The sequence below is a fragment of the Mytilus galloprovincialis genome, chromosome 2 (assembly GCF_965363235.1).
Source record: "Mytilus galloprovincialis chromosome 2, xbMytGall1.hap1.1, whole genome shotgun sequence".
NCBI lineage: Eukaryota > Metazoa > Mollusca > Bivalvia > Mytilida > Mytilidae > Mytilus > Mytilus galloprovincialis.
The window spans coordinates 59,483,902-59,490,154 of NC_134839.1; the positions used below are offsets into that span (position 1 = coordinate 59,483,902).

Genomic DNA, 6,253 nt, shown 5'->3' on the forward strand with positions numbered 1-6,253 from the left:
ACACTGTCAGCCAATCAGAAGACGCGCTACTTCGTACAATTCTATAAAGTAAACATACAATTTTGTACATTTCTTTAAAATATTTCGGTTAACTTATTAATAACCTAAGACTCCTACTACATCGGCAGCAATGCCATAATGCCATATAATATCTTAGACACATCAATAGCTCATTTCCACATAATGACATCTTCTGTTTTCTCTTTCGAGAAAAATGGATTATCAACTACATACAAAACCAATCAATTTTAAAAATCCGCATCTTACTTAATATTATCTCTATATATTTAAAATCTTCCACTTAAATTTGTTTGACTTTGAAGGATTGACATGGTTTTAAAAGAGATTGGTTGACGGTCAGTAGAAACATATATGAACCAAACTACAGCCTTACAATTTAATAACAGTTTTTATATCATTACTGAATAACAAGACGTGCATATTGTGACAAACTAAATCCATAAATAATTAATACAGCCACATTTAACATATGCACTTATGATTATTAATATAGCTAGGAATGTTTTGTTATAATCGCGTAGTGTTTAAAATGTCTTATTTGGATCTTCTGTTTCTGTTGACAAAGACAGATAAAACATGCAGAAATAACTGCAATTCCTGCTGAGATAATAACAAAGGCGAAGCCGAAGTAAATGTTGTGTATCCAGTCCAGTGGTGCCATTGTTCCATATATGATTACTCCTATTAAAACACATGAAGCTGAAAAATAAGAGTAAAACGTATTCAAAAACATGTTATGACCAGACAAATACGAACTCAGCAAATACAGAATGTTATACACTCAGAAAAAATAAAGAGATGTAGTATGTTTGCCAATGAGACAACTATCCATTAGAGACCATTGAACAAACATTTAGACTGCATGTCACCGCACTGCCTTCAATTATGAGCAAAAGTCATACTTTTAAAAAAGCTATTAAAAGCCACGGCAGAATCAATAGTAAAACAATTACATACATTGTCATTCATATCAATATTAATATATTAATACAAGTCTGCTATAAATTGAGCGCAATTTGGTTTTTAACTAGGTATAATTATACCTACAACCTGTCGCTAAACTTTATTACCAAAACATAAAAAATGTTGTCGAGGAGAAAACATACAGCTTAAATTATCTAACCATAGTTCAAGTAAGTATATATCTAGCATATTTCCATTTAAGCTCGATAAAATTGCATGGAAGTCAAATGTAGAGAAACCGAAAAGTTAAAACTGTCAATCGAACCAAAAGGACCATTAAAAAAATAGTGAATGGATTAGAAGAATGTGTCAAAGAGACATCAACCAGACGAAAGAGCAGAAAACAACCCAAAGCCACCAACGGGTTTTCAACACAGCGAGAAAATCACGCACCCGGAGGTGGGCTACAGCTGGCCCAAAACAAAAAATATGTACCAGTTCAGAAATTTTAATAACCATACAAGAATAACGTATGCCAGAGCTTCCTGATTTTGGGACAGTAGAAAAAAAAACCACTTAATATATCTTAACCCTTTCCCTTTCATGCATTTTAGACCTTAACTTATCGAAAATACATTATCGAAGTTTAAATGAATACAGAATTCGCATCAATGGTCTTACACATGCCATGTTGGGCTCAAATGAAAGATAATTGGTAAAATATTTCAAAAAATTAAGTTTGAAGATAATTCGTCATTTTTTGGTCACATGGTACATTTCCAAAAGTCACGTGACTGTTGGAGAAAAAGTGAAAAAATACGAAATCCTTGGGCAAAAAGTCGTGCAGAGACATATTGGTGGGCTAATAGGGTCAGGTTTTGATGGAAACACAATGCCTCGAGTCTGTTGAAGCCATATAAGTTATCATAGTTGTATAAATAGACGCATAACGTGCTATAGACCTTGAAATATCGATGTCCGTAACATTCAAAATAATTGATTTTAGACGCTCTTTTTGTCCGATTTCAAACTTGGACCTAGTTATTTGTTTCATTCGTTTTCAATCAATCAGCAACCTAAACTTTGTTTTTACAAGGGAAAATTCATTGAATTACCAATGCTAGCTTGATCTGGGACACCCTTGACCGAGCCCGATGGGGCAAAGGGGGTAAAAGGGGGAGGGGCAATTTTGCACACACAAATCTTTTGAAATTTTTTTTCGTAGGTTTCCTTTTTGAAATTGAAAGTAAAGTAAAGTAAAGTTAAGTTAAGTTACATTTAATATAGGAAATTATTTTTCCAACTCCGGCAGTGAGATTCGAACTCTCAATCTTAGCGCCTTGGGATAGATCAGCGTACCCCTGCGCCACTGGCATTGAAGTGAATTTATCGAAATTTAAGTACTTAAGTCTACTACTACGGAAGAAATTAAAAAAAAAATCTAGGAGGAATCCACTCTTTAAACTGTCATTTTTTCATTGAAATATACATGTTCCTTTATTCAAACAAAAGTGTTTTCAACTTTAGTATACCGCAACACTTACGAAACCATGTTTTGTTACATCTATTTCAACTTTGCAAAAAAAATTCAGAATATTTTAACGGTTTTTGTCTCTTTTCTCATAATATCTTTAAGAAATGACTTCAGATTTTTAGCGTAATTCAAGTTTGTGATTGCGCTGCTACACTAAAAATTACATTTGCAACTAGTGTACAAGTTAGAACTATTAGTTTAATACTATTCTTCAAAAACTCACTGCACAGTTATTGAAAAAATACACAAATCCTCTTAAAAGAGCAGTTTTCTTTGCACTTCTTTTTGAGAATATCCCTCAAAATTCGAAGAAAAATAAATGGTTTTTACAGAAAAATTACACATTAGTAAGGGGCGACTTGTTTATTAACTTAACTAATAATGATACAGATTTGATGCACATTAAATCACATTGCTGGTTATCTGAGGAATAATTTGAGCCCTTAACCACATCTGTACGTCAGCAAATGGCGATTAAACAAGTCTAAATGTCACAAAAAATCTTGAAATTGGTTTCACCGGTAAGCTGTACCGGTGTGAAAGGGAGAGGGTTAAACACCGGAAAGTTACAGGGATCCTTACAGTTTAAACCACCATAGTTTCTGACTACAAAAATATCACCAATACCATTGAAAGTAATCAACTTTTACATCTGGACATGAAACAAAATAATAGCGGAATTCGAACAATACTTGTTTCACGTGTACATTTAACATCAATGTATTAGGGTTGTATGTAACATTAGAGTGAAATGATGTATGTTTTCTTGCTTTTAATGTTTTTGCTTATTAGTTTGGTTTAATTTATTTGAATGGTAAAGGTTGTGAGTTCTCTCTTCCTTTTTTATTAAAGGTTTCATGATAACTGACATAAATAATCAAGGTTTTATTTACTCTCAGACAGCATGCACTTAATTCTTTATCAAGAGGTAAACAATACATAGAAAACAAGGTAAACGATAAATTTCGACTTGAAGAGAGAGAATTTCAATCAAGTCCTTGAAATTTAAGCATTGTAATTTATTATAAGACAAATGTATTGATTCATTGAAAAACACTACTTCAATTTGGTCACCTTTTGGTTGAAACATGACGAACAAACAAAAACAAACTTACTAATGTATGTATACGTTTTAACAAGTTTTTGGTTTTTAATAAATTTTCAATTTAGCATACCTGATGACAATAGAAAACAAACCACTAGATATCGAATACAATGACTTCTTTCACAACAAAACAGCTTGGGGTATAGGAAGCATAGAGCCAAAGAAAGGAACACCAATCCAATAGACTCCATTGCTTGAACCACGACCTGCCATGCTGAAAAAAAATCAACAAATTATGAAATATCATAAATAACATTTACTAACACTTCCCTTCATGGCTTGTAAGCTTTTCTCCTCACTTGTCGTTCATCGTCTGTCGTCCGTTTAAAAGTTTTACAAAGAACACCTCCTCTGAAACTACAGAGCCAAATTTAACCAAAAGTAGACACAAACATCACGAAATCGTTAGTCGACTACTTTTTTCCTTCATTTTGCCTACTATCTCAAAACTACATTTAGATGAATAGAAACTTAAAATAACAAAAATCATAAGCAAGATCTACTATTGAATAAGCCATCAGAAACCTTTACCTTAAAATAATCTTCTAGTTTAGTTTGTTTTCTGGTAAGTGTTATGTAGGATTATCATATTACCTTATCTACATATTTCGATAAGTAGGAGGTGGAGGAGTAAAAGATAATCCCTCTTAACGATTTGCACATAATGATATATTGAGTATTACTCAACCAGGAACCTATCAAACACAAAAAGTTCAATGAACAATAAGACTGTACAATGTTTGTTGGTACATGTAGTGATCGGAAACAAGCCAAACGAAGACTACGTCTATAGCCTCAATGTAAGTTTGAGGTGAAGCATATCAATAACAGCGTTATTCCTTTTCCATTTGTGTGTGGTTTTTTTTTTGCAGTGCGCGAACTAAAATATAAAAAAAATACTAAACACCGAGAAAAATTCAAAACGGAAAGTCCCTTATAATTGTAAGTCATGGATAAATATTCCATATCTTTTTTTTTTGTTTGTACTAAAACTATACCCGATCATATGTTAATCATAAAGCTAACATGTTCTTGGTCTCATAATGTAGTTTATACTCACTTTGAATGTTCGGAAGTTTAATACAAGACGTTGCAGGATTCGATGTACAATATTGCCATATTCCAAAATATATATCTTCCTTACCGTTGTTATCAAAATACCAGTATGGGGATGCAAAACCTATAACATCTATCATACAGGCCAGTATAGTTAACACAGTAGCTATAATTTGTCCGTCCTCTATGCCACAAACTCCCATAGTCATAAAATTTTACAATATCTCGTTTGAATTCATGATGATGAAATTTTATTTCTTGAAACTATGACCAAGTCGACATCAATTTTCATGATTCCATACCTATAAAAAATCAAAACATTAAATTTCTGGTTGAAATATCTAAGAACTAAGTAAGTACACTGAGGGGCTTATTTTGTGTAACCTTCTTTCGATGTTAGACCTGCAATGACATCAAATTATAAAACCTTTGTACCTTCTGTAACTTAGCTGAAGACAAGCTAATTATGACCAGACAATAGATTTATTGGATTTATATATATATTTTCGAGTAACAGTCGTAGGAATGGCAGATGAGCAGTTAAGGTTCAACTAAAGTCAAAATATAGGAAACTTCATAAATATCTTAACTTTGCCTGTATTTTTCAATCTATAATGAATAAAGTTCTAAACTATGGGAACATATTTTACCTTAAACATACTTATCATATACACACTGTGTCAATTGTTAGGACAGTAAGTAAACTTGAAATTGTTATTTTGTGGCCAAATCAGTTCTTGGGGTGAACACTAAATTTTCCAAAAAATCTGGAGGCCTGTTAGAAGACTTGATTTGTATAAAATTGGTATGGACGAATACTGTTACATGTAATGCAGTATATTAAAGATTATGTTGATTTTTCAGAAAATGTATTATTTTAAGAGTTTCAGTTAATTTTATGTGTCGAAATATCGAAGGTACAATACAGAAATTGGACAAATATGCCATTGAAACATATTTATGTGACAAATCAACATAATAATCGACATGTTTTTGCATCAGTGAATGTGAAAATATTTAAAGTCAAATCATGCAAAAAAAAAAAGTTCTGATAAAAAAAATCGTGTACCTTCTGCAATCGATATAAATGTTGATACTATTTTTAGGGCACCTTGTGACTGTTATTTTCAAACACTCGGCATCCAAAGACTGAAACGTCTTCTAACATGAAAACGAGAAGCCCATTACAAAACAGCTAAAGGTAGTTGCAATTTTAAAATGTGTAATTACTATCTTTAAAAAATGAACAGTCAATACATGATTTATTATAAAATCGTCAATACTTTACCTTACCTTGAACTTTTGTGTCTTATTTTACTCCAGTTTAAATTGGATGTATGTAGTAAAATATGTTACTTTATGCAGCTTTATATATATATATATATATATATATATATATATAAACAATATTTGACAAGGGATAATTTCCGTTTTTTTAAATAGATTTCCCCTCTCCTAATTCAAACCTTTAATGATGTTGGTTATGATATGTATAAAGAGAACGGGAAAGTTGTTTTTTTACATTTGAGGATTATATTTTAAACAGAGATAAGTGATGTATGTCATTGAAGCTTCGCCTTTCTTTCAAACCAAAAGTATGGTCCATTTTCCAAATCCGAAGTCGTCAATCTTTA

At 31.7% G+C, this 6,253-nt stretch overlaps 1 long non-coding RNA gene across 1 annotated transcript; it reads right to left on the reverse strand.

Moving 5' to 3' along the window:
* Positions 1 to 383: 383 nt before the first annotated feature.
* On the reverse strand, positions 384 to 5,988 carry LOC143062334 (uncharacterized). The gene is made up of 4 exons (XR_012974695.1): positions 5,913 to 5,988; positions 4,624 to 4,921; positions 3,634 to 3,777; positions 384 to 720 (listed from the first exon to the last, which is right to left on the reverse strand). It is a non-coding gene; the product is annotated as an uncharacterized LOC143062334 (long non-coding RNA).
* Between the last annotated feature and the right edge of the window lie 265 nt (positions 5,989 to 6,253).